Consider the following 18963-nt stretch of genomic DNA (forward strand, 5'->3'; position numbering starts at 1 on the left):
CCGGACCATTCGAATGTTGTCTGGTTTGGATTCAGATGTAGGATCATCTAGGGGTGGAAGTTCTGAAAGAAAAACCGGGTCACTTGTAAGCCAGACCTTTTGACTTTTTTCTGGTTTGGATTCAGATGTAAGAGCAGCTAAAGATGGAACTTCTGTAGGCAAAACCGGGTCACTTGTAAGCTGGACCTTTTAAAAGACCGGGTCACTTGTAAGCTGGAACTGTGGACTTTCAGTTGGTTTGGACTCAGGGGGTTCATCTTTGATGATCAAGTGGTGCGTAGATGATGAACATAAATCACTTGTTCCGACCAGGGACTGGTCTGGAGCAGGCGGAGCACAAGTAGGTTCAGGAAGAGAAAGCTGGACCAAAGAGGAATCATGTTTGATCACTTGGTTAGTGGAGAGACGCTCTGCAGGTGTAAAAAGACGCTGATATCCAGCGGGTAGTTGGGGTAAGGGATCCGACAGATTTTCCAAAAGACAGGAAGCTTCTTCCATAAGTGGACAAAGGCGAAGGAGATGATTACCTTCACAAAGTCAACAAAGGAAATGAACCTTCCCTTTTCTATTACCAACTAGTAAGGTATCGTCGATTTGCGACAGCAAGGGGTGAGTCGGGTCACGGGACCATATATCTAGGATCCTGGGAATGCCAGGACAATCAGAAAGAAAATGGTCCCCTTTGCATAATCGACAAGGAGACCGAAGCTTCCGCGGAGGAGCAGAAAGTGGTTCCATTTCTGATAGTTTCGTGGTAGATACGACCTTCACCTTAGAAGACTTCTTCTTGTTGGTCTTCTTCTTCTTCTTCTTAGTCACCTGGTTAGTGAAATCCAAGGTTTCACCAGGCGAAGTAGAAGATGAGGACGCAGCAATAGGCGAAGAAGGGAAGGGGTCCACCTTAGTGTAGAAATTTTTTCTACAAATCATCTAGCTTTGATACCATGTAGAAACTTTTTCTACAAATCATCTAGCTCTGATACCATGTAGAAATTTTGAATAATTTAACACATATTCAACAGAGATTATCCTGATCATACAATTTAAGCGGAACATGTATAATACATAATCTCCTCTACGTTGATCAAGAATATAGCAGCATCAATAACAATAAAACATCAAGAGCATTCACACATTAACACAGTTTGTATCACGGGGAAAGCATCTCGCTAAAAACCCCACACTATCTGTATATTAATGATTGATTCATGTAACATTACACAGCATAATACTTCTCACAAGTATCTCCACCTCTGTTACACACAATACAGCTCAAATCTGATCTCCAAATCTCTTCCACTGCTTGCCTGCCTCCACTGCTCAATACCTGCTCAAGAACTGATGAGAATTGCTTCCCAAACTCGATTTTCACCTGCAAAATAGTCACTCACTCTTTGTGGACGTGTAAAAAGGCTAAAATGCGGGCCAAATACGTGAGCAAACTCATTGGCATACTCAATCCTTTGATTGTGCAAGATCTGGTGCACAACTATAGTCACAACTGATAGCAATCTGATTCTCTACCACCTGTCCCTGTTGAACTGAACATGCACTGACATGCAACTGAGTTAACTGATGTATTCTTTAGTTGTATTATGAGTTAATAATTTGTTTAACAACTCATCATTAGTCTATCTGCAATTAGACTAACTACAACCAGTTTAACTAAGTTAAACTGAACACAACTCCATCAACTGTACCTCCAGTCCACTAAACTCAACTCACTTGAGTTCTAACTGAAGTCATGCATGCAACAACTCAACTGACTCATAAGAAAAACGAATTTCCTTCTGACAGCTGCATGTGCCACTTCCGTAGCTCAAACTGAAGTGCTCCAAGAGAATAAGATTAAGTTTATAGTCCAAATATTATTGTGAGATAATAATATTTGACTTTTCTATTTTTGACAGCCAGTCTAAAAATAGACTTGATCACTCACACTGTGATCACTCACACTTTCATCAAAAATAGAAATCCATCTATTTTTCCCAACTTGATCAATCATCCATAAACATAGACATGATCCATATGTCTAAAAATAGACTTGCGCCAAAAATAGCCTGCGGGCCCACTTAGTGAAGGCGACTCTTTTCACTAAGCTCCATCATCTTGTTGCAATCTCAACACTTAGAATCAACATGGTGTTGTCCGGGTGGAGGAGGTGGTGGTGGGACAGGAGTCATCACACTTGAGACCACCGAGTTTGAAAACAACCATACGGGTAAACCTATGGTCAACCCAAGCAAAGACAATGTTGCGATATACTGAACGCCAACATTTCCGACAGAAGGAAATGGACGAGGGTTCCCATCAGGAGGAACACCTTGGCCGGTGGGCACCAGAAAGGCTGCCATTGAACGAGAAATAACCCTACTCAAGCTAACGCAAACAAAATCTAATTGGGTAATGTTATCGTGGCCAATAATTTTTTAAGACACTGAACTTAACCTTTTCATTTTTTAAGAGTCGAGAAAAGGGTAAAAGATGACTCTAGTCTCCTTCGAATATTTAATGAGCACGAAGTGACAAGACGCTCACAGGCACCTTTTCGTTTAGGGAGTCCGAAAAGGATCAAAAGTGACTGCTCTGGAATTCTAGGTAGAGGGTGTGCCAAACTTTTCGCAAAACCACATAATACTTTTTAGGGTACGGGTGGTCGATCTTCGTGAATGCTGTGTTCACTGCATTGCGAATCGTAGGGCGGCTGACACGGCTTCCTATGGATAAAGGCTTTATTCCTATAGGGGTCTCCCAATATATACTCGACGGTACGTGGGAGCACAGTCCGTATTGGCAGCTACCGTTTCACCGTGGAGGAATCACCCAACCACTCGACGATAAACTACCAGGTTTAACGATGCCGGAACACGTCTCTAACCTAGACCTCTAGAGTGTTTGCGTTATGTTCCAATGCGTTGTTATGTTCATTGGGTTCATTTTAAAGTTTATCTTTGATTATGTTTCAGTTTTTTGGTCCTACCGTATGTGATATCTCGAAAACTTCTTACATGCAAACTATATGCCGAAATTAAATCATTTGATTCGATGAATTCTATCTACAGGAGGGTTGAGATCTTTTTCACAAACGAAACGATCACTTCAACAAACAACAAAGATCCTAATGCAGCTAATAACAAGAAATGAAATTTTGTCTTTTTCTTTTTAATAGCAACAAATAACAATAAATGCTAACTACTATGATGCAAGAGATTTTTTTGTTTTTCTTTCCTTTAAGATGGCATGATGCATGTAAACAAATTCTAAGAGATATGCACAATCCAAGTTCAGTCAATGAAATAGAACCAATCCTAAAACACAAAATGAACCATGCAAGCAAGGAAAAACAAAAAGACTAGTGAAATCCAAAGAAGCTAGAAGTGAAGTATTCAGAGTATAGAAGATCAAGCTTTAACAAATCACTGGATAAGTGCAGAACACAATCAACAAGCTGACTGGATAATCAAGAGACCGAAACTTCCCACAGAAGGCTAGACATGCAAAGTCACTAGAAATAAGCAAACACTGAGGGATACAGACTAAGACCAGTCAAGCAGAGGTTCAACACAGTTCCAGAGGCTGAAAGAGATATACAAAGAGACTGAATGAGCTTTCCACCCACACACAGGCAAAATTTACAGAGCTGGCGCGACTGTCAGCCTGCAACTTGCGCTACCACAGAATTGGCGAGAGTTGCTTTTGAGCAACGTGCGCCAACTGGCGCGACTGTCAGAGAAATAACCGCGCCAATTAAGCTTGCCAACTAAAAAGATAAATGATACGACCTCAGGTCGGGTTGACAGTGCTCAGATGGGTCAAACAGTAAAGAATCAACTCCAAACTGATTCAGGAAGCTCATGCACTCAGGCAAGCAGAAGAAAATTAACATGCAAGACAGAAATCAAAGAGTTACTCCCCAGTGGAGTCGCCAATTTGTTGGTAAGGTAAATCCCCTCTGTGGACAGAGGCGATCCCACTAGCCTATCACAGAACTAGCCACAAACAAGCCACGCTGCTACGCAAGTTCCTAGTTATGCATTAAAGATGAATCAAGAAGACTAACCTGGAGTCCAACGCTATGATTGAAGCAGAGTTGATATCCTCGCTCCCTTGCTCCAACAAATCATAAACGAACACCTGCACATGCAAAGGAAGAGACAGATACCAACATAAAGACTACCAAGGCACACCTATATTTCAGTCAAAAAGGAAATAAATCAACATATCACCATGATAGATAATGAGATTGGAACTATAATAGCAGTCGCTCATCAATTAATAAACAGGAAAAGTTACAAGCATTGTTCTGACGTCGACCCTTCTCCTGGCTGGGCGAATAACTATATGTGTCTTGACATGCATCTCCTCTCCGGCAGCATAACCTCTCTAGCACTCACTAGCATTCCTCCAAGAACTCAACATCTAACACTCCATGACCAATAATCATCACTACTATCACTCAATCACCAAATCACTAGCACTAACACTAACACCAACACTAGCTTGTCCAATGCATAATGACAAGCTTATATAGATGGAGAAGGGAGGAGGATGCGATGAACCGGGACACCTTTCGCGGATTAGCAAAAGCCATAAAGATGGATAAAGCTCGACAAAAGACTGATTTTTTATCCTCAGAAAAGCTCCATGTAATGAAGGAAACAACAGTCGGACGTGCATTAAGGCAAAAAGCACGACTAAATTTGGTTGGCGCGACTGTTGCTCTAAGACAGAGCGCCAATGGTCGCGCCCTCTTTTGAGGATCTCCATCATTGGCGCGGGTAGGATATTGTGGACTTGCACCAATGGAAAAAGAGCACTTTTTAGGGATGATCTGCAGAAGGTGTCTTTAGGGAACATGGAGTACATACTCAGGGGGACATAATGCAAGTGTTTTTAGACTTTGTCACTTCTTATAACTCCCGGAATGAGTCCTCCAAGGTACGACAAGAGGAGTAACAGGGATGGTGAAAAATTACTGTGTAACAATCCCTCATCCTAGAGATCCAGAGGCGGGAATTTTGTACTTTGCAGAGAATTGTTGTTGGTTTGAGATTGAGATTAGTACATTGGGTGATTTATGCTTTGTTGGAGGAGAGGAAGGGATTCCTTTGCTGGGAGGTAGATGCTGGATCAGGACTCACTTGGTTGTATCTCCTCTTGGACTTTCTTATCATATCAATAAAATTATTTGAGTTTCTCCTACATGCTGTGTATCAATGATGTTTTGTTATATTTGCATGTTTAGCTTAATCTGATCCTGAGCTTTTTATGAATGTATATCTATATCTTCGTGTAGTTTCTCTCTCTTGTGATCTTGCAGGAATTCGGTGAAGCTGGGCCGGTAAGGGAGCAGGGAGGTGGGAGCTATTGAAGAGAGGAGCGATTGGATCAACAAACTAGTGAAAGACACAGGTTAGTTACATCCTTCCTCCTCATTTACATCTCATAAAGAAGAATACTCAAGTAGTTTTCCTTGTTTGTTGCTAAGGCACTATCACACCTTAGAGTGGGATAGGGGCGTTCTGAATAGATACTTTTCCCAACAACAAATTGGCGACTCCACTGGGGAAAAATTGGGAAGAAACTCAAAGAACCTTTATTGGTAGCAAGTCGCTCTTGAACATGACACTTCCACTCCGTGCCTGAGTCGGGTTGGGTTGTTTCATTCACCGGTCACATCACCATGGTCTCACCATACCATCCACCTTTGGGGTAAATGCTACCAATCCATCATATAAGTGTCACCGATATGTTCAAGAGAAGTCATCCAGAGAAGTTAACCGTGTCCCATCCACTACCATACATTATACTTCATTCTTTCATGACCGCCACCCTGAACTATATATCATCAGATCGTTTTCACCTCCATCAAAATCATTTGCTCCGTTCCATGTCACTGATGTGGGATACATCAAGGCCCTCCTTTGACGGATCGCTTCTTGTCGACATCAACTCATTATCCAAGAAGTTGATCTAGGGACACCCCCTTCAGTACTTTGAAGCTTGCATGCCTCAATGGCAAGTTTCTCACTTCCGGCGACAGGTATACATCAATGACCTTCGACCGAAAGATTTTGCGTGGTGTTCGACGCCAAGTCCTTTATTCACACCACGTGAATTGTATTGCAGTACCTTGAGGGTCATTATCATTATCGGTGATTCCTCTCGCGCTTGTTAACAATTTACGTCATTGACTGGTAATCAAGCGATGTCTTTCCATGTTCGACTTCAAAACATTTATCACATGGATCGACTTGTACTTCGAGTGAAGATCGGACGAGATTGAAGACCCCGGATCTAGTTTCATCCATCCAGGCTGCGATATATATTCAGGAAAAATAAAGACATTGACATGTACAGCACTGCAGAACAGATAATCATCCTACCAAAAGGATGATGATTTCATCAAAATCATCAGTCTACCATCAGACAATTGTCTGTCCTATGTACATAAAAATGAATTTATAAAGCTGAGCATGGGAATACCCACCTCAACTAGATCATGAAAACAGTATGAAAAATAATGTATTATATTGTATCTTATTACAGGTCTCCTCCCAGCATTGAATGAACTTCGGATCCTCCTAATAAAGCATTTCACCCGATAAACGGCCTCATACTTTAGGGGGCAACTGTTATAGACATTTTTGTGCCTTACAGCTTTGAGCATGAAATGTCCATAATCCAAGGGATCCAAAGTCCCTAAAGATGTTGTTACAACTCCTAAAGGAACAAGGTCAACCAATGACAGCTTCTCCCAGAAGTTCTCCACCAAAAACCACTCAGAACTAGTAAAATCAGGATCAATTCAGAATCTCCACTAGCTGCATGCGTTGCAAAGCACCCAAATACACTGGCTAGGTGCGTTGCAACGCACTTGAATGCACTACCCAGGTGCGTTGAGCGGGAGATGACAAGTGGCAGAGTCATTCAACGAGGTGGAAAGGCCATGGAAGCTTCCAGAATCTTCTCCAATGACACTTGCCTCACTGAATTCAACCAAGTGATGAGTAAGAGGCTCTCAGTCTCCAAGTGGAAGCAAGAACTGACAGAGAGAAGCCACAAGTCAAAACATAAGCTGACTCATCCTCTCTGCTTACATCTATATATGGATCCCTCATCCCAGAGATCCAGAGGCGGGAATTTTGTACTTTGCAGAGAATTGTTGTTGGTTTGAGATTGAGATTAGTACATTGGGTGATTTATGCTTTGTTGGAGGAGAGGAAGGGATTCCTTTGCTGGGAGGTAGATGCTAGATTGGGACTCACTTGGTTGTATCTCCTCTTGGACTTTCTTATCATATCAATAAAATTATTTGAGTTTCTCCTACATGTTGTGTATCAATGATGTTTTGTTATATTTGCATGTTTAGCTTAATTTGATCCTGAGCTTTTTATGAATGTATATCTATATCTTCGTGTAGTTTCTCTCTCTTGTGATCTTGCAGGAATTCGGTGAAGCTGGGCCGGTAAGGGAGCAGGGAGCTGGGAGCTATTGAAGAGAGGAGAGATTGGATCAACAAACTAGCGAAAGACACAGGTTAGTTACATCCTTCCTCCTCATTTACATCTCATAAAGAAGAATACTCAAGTAGTTTTCCTTGTTTGTTGCTAAGGCACTATCACACCTTAGAGTGGGATAGGGGCGTTCTGAATAGATACTTTTCCCAACAACAATCGCTCGAGCTGCTCCCACAATCGATTTGTTCTTCCTTTCGACCACCCCATTTTGATGTAGGTTATAGGGTGCCGTCAACTCCCGTTTAATTCCTTCTGCAGTGCAGAAGTCCTTAAACTATTGGGAGACATACTCTCCACCATTTTCGCTACGCAAGGCTTTTATTTTCTTTCCAGATTATTTCTCTGCCAAGGCTTTAAACTCACAAAACCTCAAGAAGGTCTGATCCTTCTTTTTCATAAAGTAGATCTAGAATCTACGAGAAAAATCATCAATAAAAATAACATAGTACCTTTGTTTAGCGGTGGAGGCTGTAGAGAAAGGTCCACAAACATCTGAGTGAACTCGCTCCAGGATTGCTCTAGCTCTACTGTCTCGATTCAGAAAGGAATATTTCGCATACTTACCCAAGGTACAACCTTTGCATGTATTCTTCTACTCTAGTTTTCCCTTGGGAAGTCCGGTAGAAATCTGATGCATGGTCTTCAAGGCTCCATGGTGCAAGTGGCCCAATCTTCTATGCCATGGCTCACCAACATCTTGGCTCTGCACCATCTCAGCTTTGGAACTCAATGCACCATAGTCGTCTAGCTCCATCTTGTATAGATTCTTTACTCGAATCCTTTTCCTCTTGGTCTGTCCAGTGCAGATATGCCTCAGGAATACCTTTCCTTTACTAAAGACTACATCATAGCCTTTATCTTCTAGCATAGCAACAGACACGAGATTCTTATTCAGACCTGGTACATACTTTACATCAGTCAGGGTGAGAGGAGCTCCATGCTCCCTTTGAAACACAACTATACCTTTACCTGGAACACGGTACTTTCCATCATCGCCCATCTCGATCCACATCTGGAGATCCTTCTCCTCCAAGGTACTAAAAATATTCTTGTCACCTGACATGTGGAATGAAGCTCCACTATCTAGGTACCAAACACATCCCACCTTGGATGAAACCATGCATGCGATAAGAGAGAAATCCAACTTGAATTATGAGGCCAGTGCCTCACCATCTGATCCATTCGAGGATCCCTTCTTGGATTTCTTCTGTGGACAATTCGTAGCATAATGGCCCACTTCATGACAATGAAAGCATCGCACTTTTGATTTGTCAAACTTCTTCCCACCATGGGAAGAACTAGATTTGGAATGGGATGCCTTCCCTTTCCCCTTCCTCACATTACTTGCTAAGGCTAGATTTTCCTCATCATCTTTCTTTGATGAGGATCCATCTCTAGTGCTTCTTCTTATCTCCTCCTGCATCAGACCCAACCAAAGCCGTTCCCAATCTGGCAGTTTTTCTCTTCCATTTACCGAGTCTTGGTAGCTATGCCAGCTCTTAGGAAGACCGAGGAGTGCAAGACTCACCATGTCATCATCAGCCGTCGTGATCCCTACACTTCCAAGCTCATCCCTATAGGTGGTGAGCTTGTTCAGATATGTAGAAATCATGTCACCCTTTTCACACTTGATTTTCCGAAGCTTGTCTTTCAGCACCAGCTTCCTCTGATCGTTGTTGTTCTGATATAAATCTTTCATTGTTTTCCACATCAAAAACGGTGTCTCCTTCCCATGGAGACTCGAGACTATGTGGTCTCAAACTCCCTCCAGAAGGATTGTCCTTGCTCTATCCATGCATTTCTTCCATTCCGCCAATTCTGTAGCATTAGTTGTTGTAGGCTTGGGGACTTCTTGATCAATGAAGTCCTTTAGACCGTTATCCTCTAATATTTCTTCCATGCGATCCTTCTAGACTATATAATTCGATCTTCCATCAAGGGCATACTCGAGTCTTAAACCGTTGAACGCCACTGGTGAAATTAAGATGTGATGAGAACTCAATTTCTATATTCAGGAAGCTCAAACTTCCAACTTCTCCCTTCTTTTTATTTTTCTCTCCTTTACCTTTTCTCTGATACCATGTAAATTTCCTACTGTAGATCAACAGATTATGCAATATACTAAAGCAAAATACAAGATCTACTTCTACAACAAACTTGCAGAAGCTTAATCGAATATGAGCAAGATAAAATAGAACACATATAACAGATGAAGAGAAATCAATCACACATGAACACAAAAGAATACTTTGGGGAAAGCCTTAGCTAAAAACCTCGATCTCCGTATTATCATACAAGTGGAAATATGTTCAGGTTACACAGAGAATCAGCTCACAAGCTATCCTGCTCTCTCTACAATCGAACAATACCACTCACAGACTAAACAGACACAAGATATGCCTTCCCTCAGCCCTCCAAGCCTCCTATTTCTTTGCGTAGTTTTCCTTGGGGTCCAATTCTGCCACCTGTGTGAATTTGCCTCATCACACACTCACCAAACCCAAAAGTAACTGTGCAATCTCCATGGAATGAATTCCTTCTGCATGCAAGAGATATCCTCCATGGAATGAATTCCTTCTGCATGCAAGAGATATCCTCCATGGAATATTCCTACAACTGATAGTACATTGTCCCATCATCTTATCTCAACTGGGTCTCTATCTGAACTGACATGCATGAGTTATTTATGAGAGAATATTCAGTTATCTGAAGTGCAACAGTTACATGCATGCATGCATTAACTAACTAAACTCACAGTTAGTTCAACAAACTATTTGAACTAATCTAACTAGACTTAACTCAGTTAACTGAGCTAACTAATTACAACTCATCCTTATCTCTTTAACTAAGGGATAAATTCCTCAATCAATGGGATAACTATTGCATGTCTTCACATAGACTTCATGTTTGATTTTCTCCAACTAATTAACTCAATATTAATTAATTAATTATTAATCAAACAGCTGCTAAGAACAAATTCAAATTTTACTTCTCTATTTTAGTTCAGGGAGTAACTAAAATAGGAAGGTATCCTGAAATGCTATATATGGCAGTGCTATTTTTAGCTCTTCTATATTTAGCATTTCTTGTTGCTATTTTCAACACCATGAGCATCTCCCTCTGCTCATCACTAGCATTGAGGCTTCCTATGCACGGTTGTTCAAGAGTTTGGATTTCATAGTGTGAATGCACAAGACCCCTTCCATCGGAACCCTCATCCAGGCCATGAGGAAGAACCAATTCATGTTAGATGTCGACAAGTACATATAGTAGTTGATGCGCGAAGCCACCCATGATTACTTGCAGCTCAATGCAGAGAACATGCAGAAGTATATCGGTGGTCCAACCACACTCAAGACAATGTTGCACATGCTTCAGGATGAGTTGGACAGAGGTTTCAAAACCATATACCTGGAAGCCATGGAGGCGAGAGTTCGCTTTGATAAAGATGTCACCAAACAGTACAGGGACACGATAACGTAGTACCAAGCTTGGTATCAGTTTGTCACCGAAGATCACCGCGAGGAGGTTACCGAGTTGGTCTTTCCCCAAGACCCCAAGTGATTTTGTTTGTCTTGTTAGGCTGACTCAAGCCTATTTTTGTCCCACATGGGTATATGTGGAAATTGTATTATTGTAAATATATTGTAAGTAAAATTCCAAGTGTCACTAGTGGAATGTGAACAGTCACTATGTAATGTGAAGAATCATGAGGGTAGTCCAAGAGTCAAAGGGGAATGTCAAGGGTCACCCCACCCTTTTCTATATATAGAACCTCATAACTCATAGTACAGGCTTTTGGGAGCCAAGATTTTGGCTAGGCATTGCTTAGAGAAGGCTTGGAGAGTATTGTAACGAACCTTGGCTTCTCCATAGCATAGAGCAAGTACATCTCTTTGGAGGAGCATGTGGTGTTGGCTGTAATGTTCCATTATTGGGGTTATTGGTTGTGAATGGTGTATGTATGGATGGAACTTTCACTTAATATATATAACAGATCCAACATGTTTTCATGCATATGTTTTTATTTTAGTTGGACTATTCTGGTTGCTTTAGAAACATATGTTATTTAACTTACGCATTTGTGTATGAACTATTTTGTATGCAATTGTATGAATCTTGCTGCAGACGTGTTGTTGGTTTAAGTCGTCACTTTGGATTGTGGAATATTTCGCTTCCAGCTTGTGATGTCATGCCGCTCGTGTGTTCCTTTCAGGTTGCATATTATTACATGATTCTAAGGGACACACTTCCTTTTCCCCTCCATGTGTTAGAACCCCCATGCATCTCACTTGACTCGTTGCAAGGTCACACACTTGCTTCCGACAAAGATATCATACTTACCTCTGTGCGCTATCGCAGTCAAGGCATTGCTTTACTACCTACTGTTGGGACTCCTACTCCAAACGGTCTGAGGTCTAGTTGGGATTTCTTACCAGGGAGATCCCCTAACATGTTGACAGGTCTAGCACCATCAACACATCCTTACTAACTCTTCATTTAATTACTTCTGCATTACTCTATTGCTCTTTATTTCTTGGGATCTTGGAGCTTGATTCTTCTTTCGAATTTTGTTGAGCCTCTTTATATCTTAGACCAGATTTACTTGCTTATGATCTTTGGGATTTGAGCATACCCTCCAATTTTTCTGAACCTTTAGTAAATTTAAGATTCAAATCCATCTTGGCCTTGATCTTCACCAGATATGTTCTTAGAGGCACAACTTTTTCCTCTAACTCTTGGCAGTTCATTTCCTGTTTAGCTCCCTGATTCATAAGAAGATCCTATTTTCTCTTGGCTTATTAAAGTTGATTTTTCAGAGTGATATCTTCATCAAATTCATATGAAATAATATTTTCTTTCCTTTTAGAAAACTCTAGCTTCAAGGCTTCATTTTCATCTTCTAGTTTATCATGACTCTTTTGTTTATCCTTCAATTATTGAACTAGAATGTATTTAAGCATGGCGGCTTCTTCTAACTTTAATTTTTAAAGGTTATAATATTCATTATCATAGGTATACATACCTTCTACAGCTCTCATAAGTTTCTCCTTCAGTAGCTTGTTCTTATTTCTGGTCTTCTTCAGCTCCTCCAATGCACTAACTAGTTCTGCCTCAAGACCTACCACTCCTTCAAAATCTAATTTGCCTTCAAAATTTTAGTTAGATTCAAATTCCATGAGTTTGCATTCCTCTTGTTCCCCCTCATAGGATTATTCATTATTGGTCTGAGATGACTATTTTTCTTTTGAGTTTTCTTCTTCTGATATTTTTGAGCTTTGTCTCTATTCTTTTTCTCTTTCACTTTCTCATTTTCTTGCTTCTCAGCCATAGTGTATGGAAATTTGATGCAAAGTGTCCTACTCTACCACCATCAAAATACTTAAAAGTCATCTTCCCTTTATACTTGCTCGAGCCTCTTTTTAGATTTCCCACAAAATGGGCCATCTCTTGGTCTGAGTCACAACTGGAGCAACTTGATGTCCTTTATTTCTTTGTGATTCTTCGAGACTTTGAATGTTGCTTCTCTTGGTTCTGATTTCTCTCCTCCAATTCTCATCTCATAGGCAGTGAGAGTTTCATGCGATTTCTCCATTGTCAGTTTTCAACTTTGGCATCTCTTCTATGGCTAAGATCTTAGCATTGAATCTCATTGGAAGAAATCTAAACACTTTCAATAAAATCAGTTATGCTCTTATGTCTTCATTTATGCCTCTAATTATATTTGCAATTTCATCTATTATAAGAAAGTATTTTGCAAATATTTCATCACATTCATCCTCAAACTTTCAAATCTCATTCTATAAGTTTGAATTTTTGCTTGCTTTACCTTTTCATCTCCTTTATAGAAATTTATAAGCTTATCTCAGACTTCTTTTGTTGACTTGAAATGCATCACCTTAACTAGCTCAGATTGATTAAGACTAGCTACAATCACATCCTTGGCCATCACAGTATTGTTATAGGATCTCCTTTCATCAGGATCTGTCGGTGGAGTTGTTGGAACTTTGTATCCAAACTCTACAATGGCACATACATCCACATCAAGTGAAATTATGTATGCTTCCATTCTGACTCTCGAGAATACATTGTTGAATCCATCAAAGACTGGTATTCTGCTTGAATATGTTCATAAACCAAGTGCAGTGTAGTTTAACACGTAATTCCTCCTCTTGATAATTACTTGTGAATATTTGGATTCTTCTTATTATTTCTTGTGTCTTCTTCATCAAGCAATTATACAAATGTTCAAAACAAAAAGATCACAATGAGACAAGGGACACCAGAAATTAGGCTAGAGGCCAGGGAAAATCCCACAAGGGGAAACCCCAATAATCCTTCTCGTATAGAATAATATCAAAATGAGATATATCCAAGATCAAGACCAAACTACCACAAAGATACCAAGTCAAACCCTCCTCCAAGTCTCCTCCAATAGTCAAAGTCAATGTTGGTTAAACTTCTTCAAAATATGGTCAAACTTATAATTTTGGTCCTACAGTAGAGGCCAATTTTGGCCTACAATTACTGTTGGAGAGGTAAATCCCCTCTACGGACAAAGGCGATCCCACTAGCCCAAAATGGGTCTAGCAACAATCAAACAATGCTATCACGCAAGTTCCTAATTGCAAATTAAAGGTGGATTATGAGAACCTACTTGGATTCCAACGCTAGTGTTGTAGAAGAGTTGACACTCCCGTTCCTTTGCTCCGGCCGGTCACGATCCTCACGATCTCCGTGAATGGACACCTGCACATGCAAAGAACGACACGAATACAAGCATAAAATCCAATAGATGCAATTATATATCGGTCAAAAAAGATATAATCCAAACATCATCATAATGAACAGCAAGAATGGAACCATAATGATAGTCATCTATTATTGATAATCAACAAAGGAGTATACAACCGAAGTTCTGACGTCAAATCCTCCTTTGGCTGGGTGATCAGCTACACATGTCTTGCAAAGCTTGTCGGGATCAGGAACAAGCCTCTCTCTCCCTTTGACTATGAATGTAAAGAAGACTCAACAACACTCTCTCAAACTTCTGACAGTATCATTCTCCCTATACTCAAAACTAGCTTGTCAAATGCACCAGAACAAGCTTTTATAGATGGAGGAGGAGGAAGAGATACAATGAATCCAGACATTCATGGGATAAGCATTATCCTCGAAAAGCTATTGTGGATGATGATTCTCGACATCCGTGAGATTGACATTATCCCTAAAAAGCCACATGAGTCGAAAGGAAAAAACTCTCGGGCGTGCGTTTGTTAACAAACTTTTCCAAACTTGGTTGGCGTGGGTAAGACTTTGAGACAGAGTGCCAATGAGCGCGCCCTCTTTGGAGAATTTCTTTCATTGGCGCGGGTGATACACTGTGGATCCGCGCTAATGGAAAAAGGGGACTTTTTAAGGATATTTTGCAGGAGATGTCTTCAAGGCATATGAAGTCCATACTTAGGGGAACATAATGCAAGTGTTTTCAAGTTATGTCACTGCTCACAAGTCCCGGAATGAGTCCTCCAAAGTGCGGGAAAGGGGTAACAGGGACGGTGACCAATGGTGACAAATTACTGTGTAACAGATGCCCCCTAAAGCATGAGGTCCGAGAGAGAGAGAGGGGTGAAATGCTTTATAAGAACACATGCAGCTGCCGCCGGAGAATCTGCATAGAGAGATACAACTGATAGCTCAAGTACATGATATATGTGGTATGGTCGCAGCCATCCATAACAGAGTACATAATAATCTAGATCCATGGTATGGGCGCAACCATCCGGTTAGGATCGATGAATAGACTCAGGTATGGTCGCAGCCATCCAGTGAATGAGTCATGTAACAAGAATCCATAAAATCACAGCCTGGATTCCAACAGACAAAATCCAGGGTCTTGCGCTCCATCTCAACCCGAACAAAAGTACAAGTTCAAGCATGCGAATACATGAGCTGAAGTCGAACATGCATGAACATCATCTAATTACCAGTCAATAATGAAAATTGTTAACAGACGCGAGAGGTACCACCAATAATGACAATGGCCCTCAAGGTACTATAGGTACAATCTACGGCGTGTGAATCAGTGAGCTGGCGTCGAACACCCGTAGAATCATTCGATCGGAGGCCAATGATGAAAACCTCACGTCGAACACGAAGAACCTGCCATTGAGGCATGCAGGCTCCAAGGCACCGGAAGGGAGTCTCTAGATCAGCTTCCTGGATAATGAGCTGAAGTCGACAGGAAGTGACCTTGATCGCAGGTAGTGTTTCCCACATCATCGACACGAGACAAAGAAAGAATGTTGTGGTGGATCAAAATTATGTGAGCTATCAGAAGGAGGTTGTTATTCTGCAGAGGTCAACTTCCCTTGAACATATCGGCGGCACGACAGTGGAATTGGCAGTATTTGACATCAATGGATCAGAGGTCATGGTGACGAGGCAATGAGCAAATGAGAGGTCAAATAGGATTACCCAAATCCAGGGAGGCAAGTGAAAAAAGAGATGAGATATCCCCACCCAGACACGAAAGTAGACAAGTGCCATGTTCAAGAGCGACATACTGCTGACACGACAATAATTATGGTTCCATTTTCCCCCACCATTTCTGGCGAGTACCCCAGTTATTTTTTATTAACAAGCTTGACGGGGATAGCATATGCTTGTAATGTCATCTCGACGGACTCCAATGCCATCAAGTTTTAACGAGTCTGACAGAGGAAAAACTCGGCGTCTTTTCATGTTTAGAGAGTTTGAAAAGATAGCAAAAAAGAAAACTCCAAGGGTGTCCTTTTTCGTAAAGTTGTATCTCTCGAGCCCGAAAAAGTATAAAACAATGCTCGAAAGAACCGCCCGACCATTACGATTGAGGAGTACTTTTCATGAGTAGTGATTTCGACCTGAAAAAGTAAAAAAGCGATCGAAACCACGTCGCTTCATAACCGTTAACGAACCTGAAACGACAAGGGTCCAACGATCTTTTCATTTTTACATGTTCGGAAAAGAGTTTAAAGACGACCGCCTCTTATTTACGTTTAATGAGTCAAGAGGGATAACTCGACGATCTTTTCGTCTTTAAACGGTCGGAAAAGAGCTGAAAGCAAACCTCCATTTTTATTCTCTTTAACGAGTCAAAAAAGGGAAAAATACTTGGAAACCGTTTCATATTTTACGAGTCAGAAAAGAGCTTAAAGGAGACTCGTCCTAGAGGAACGAGTGGTATAAAGGGAAGCAACTGGTTCCGGAAATGGTGGAACTGCTCAAAACATGTAATGGTCAAGAGGCTGACTAATAAAACCACTCATCGCTACGGTTCCTCAGGAAAGGATAAACAACCAAGTGAAAGCATATGATCGGCCAAAGAGATGGTGGCAATGGAATGAAACAACCAAGGCTCATCTAACAGAATTTAGCATATAAATAAGGCAATCACGAGAGGTAAATCAGGTATGGGTTCATTTTTACACAAGCTTGAACCATGGAGAACTCTGCTTGGATTCGATTTCATGTTTACACAAGCTTGAAACGAAAAACTATGCTTGTTATAAGTTCGCATGCCCCCAGCATGATAACGCAAATCGAGGTACATGCCCCCCAAGCTTCATTGCATTCAACGAGGTGGATGGAATGAAGGTTCACATTCGAGATTTTGGAAAGACTCGACTTGGATTTTACGAGATCTTAATCAAAGACTCGATTTGGAAAGGGAGTTATTTCATTTTTTGGTGAGGTTGACACAATAAAAGAACTATCCTCATAACCCTTGTTTCATGTTGTAACGAGCTTGACACAAGATCAGGAACTATGCTCGACACACGTTGTTTCGTTTTTTAACGAGGTCGCCACAAGATCAAAACTATCCTCGGAACACCTAGTTTCATTTTTTAAGGAGCTTGACACAGGAAAACGAATTATGCTCCGACCAAGCCTAGTTTCATTTTTTAAGGAGCTTGACATAGGAAAAGAACTATGCTCTGCCCGAAATTCATTAGAATGAACAGGAAGTCGGGGCTTCCAAGAGTGCCACTCCGGGTGGAAGGGTAACATCTCGAAAGTCAGGACCCAATGCCCTCAGGACACTGTGCACGATGGCGGCACCACTGGATCCGGGCACGGGATAAGTGGCCATGTAGTTGATCTGTGGTGGATGAAAACCAGGAGGGGATGTCAACTGCGTAGGAGGGACCCGGGGACGAACGAACGATAATTGATCTATAGTCACGATTCTTCCATCGTGTGGAAAGAAAACCACACGGAAAAGTGAAGAGACCAGGGCCCCCATGGCATAAACATAGTCACGGCCAACGAGAAGACTGAAATCTAAAGCACCTTGGGTAACCGATACGTCTATATAGACGGTTTTTCCTCCCAAAGTAATAGGGAACTTTGGAAGGATCCCTAATGGTTGACTAGTTCCTCCGTCAAAAGCTGTCAGATTCGGCGCGACTGGCACAAGCTGTGGGGAACCCAAAGATTTCCAAGTAGTGGTAGGCATAAGACTGACAGATGCACCCTCATCCAAAATAGTGCCAGGTATTGCCCTATTATAGGCGTGTACCGTGACCCAGAGAGGCACATGGGATGGAAGGCGGGAAGTAGTCAAACGACTCCAGTCGAAGGAAACGACTGAACTACTTGGTGGGGAATCGTATGATTACCACCCTGCTCTAAAGGGACCGAAGCATGACTCTCGGGAGCAGCTGGGATAGGAGAGTCATTTCCGGACTCAGGAGAATCTAAGGAGATGAGAAGAACATGGGAATTATGCTCTTCTGAAACAGAGTGATCAGGTGGTGAACTCGAGTCGACACTCTTTCCGACCAATGGTTGTTCTGGAACAGGCTTGGCAGAGCCAGGTTCAGGAAGAGGAGGCTGGACAAGAGAGGAATCTTGGTCGATCTCTTTGTCAGCAGGGGAACGATCTACGGTTTCAGAGAGACGTTGATAGCCAATGGGTAGTTGGGTTGAAGGAGTTGTAAGACTTTCCAAGACAACAGAGGCTTTATCCATGAGCGGACAAAGGTGAAGGGGATGATTGCCTTCACAAAGTCTATAAGGGATTCGAATCTTCCCTTTTCCCTTACCATTTCCAGCAAATAGAGTAGCATCGCCGTGAGCTTCAGAGGACGATGAGGGTCGGGCCGGATCGCGAGACCATACTTCTAAGACATTGGGAATACCAGGACAATCGTGAAGAAGATGGTCCTCCTTGCACAACCTACAAGCCTTCCGCGGAGGAGCAGAAGGTAGCTCGACTTGAATTGTACTTTTAACCTCTCGCTTAGGAATCTTCTTCTTCTTCGTCTTCTTCTTCTTCTTCTTAGCCACCTGGTTACTTGAATCCAGACTTTCGCCAGGCGAAGTAGAAGATGATGACATAGAAATAGGCGAAGAAGGGGAGAGGTCCACCTTGGAATCAACATGATGTTGTTCGGGTGGA

This window comes from Pinus tabuliformis, chromosome J (genome assembly GCF_031772625.1).
Source record: "Pinus tabuliformis cultivar Carrire ecotype Pingquan chromosome J, CPIR1, whole genome shotgun sequence".
Classification (NCBI taxonomy): Eukaryota; Viridiplantae; Streptophyta; class Pinopsida; order Pinales; family Pinaceae; genus Pinus; species Pinus tabuliformis.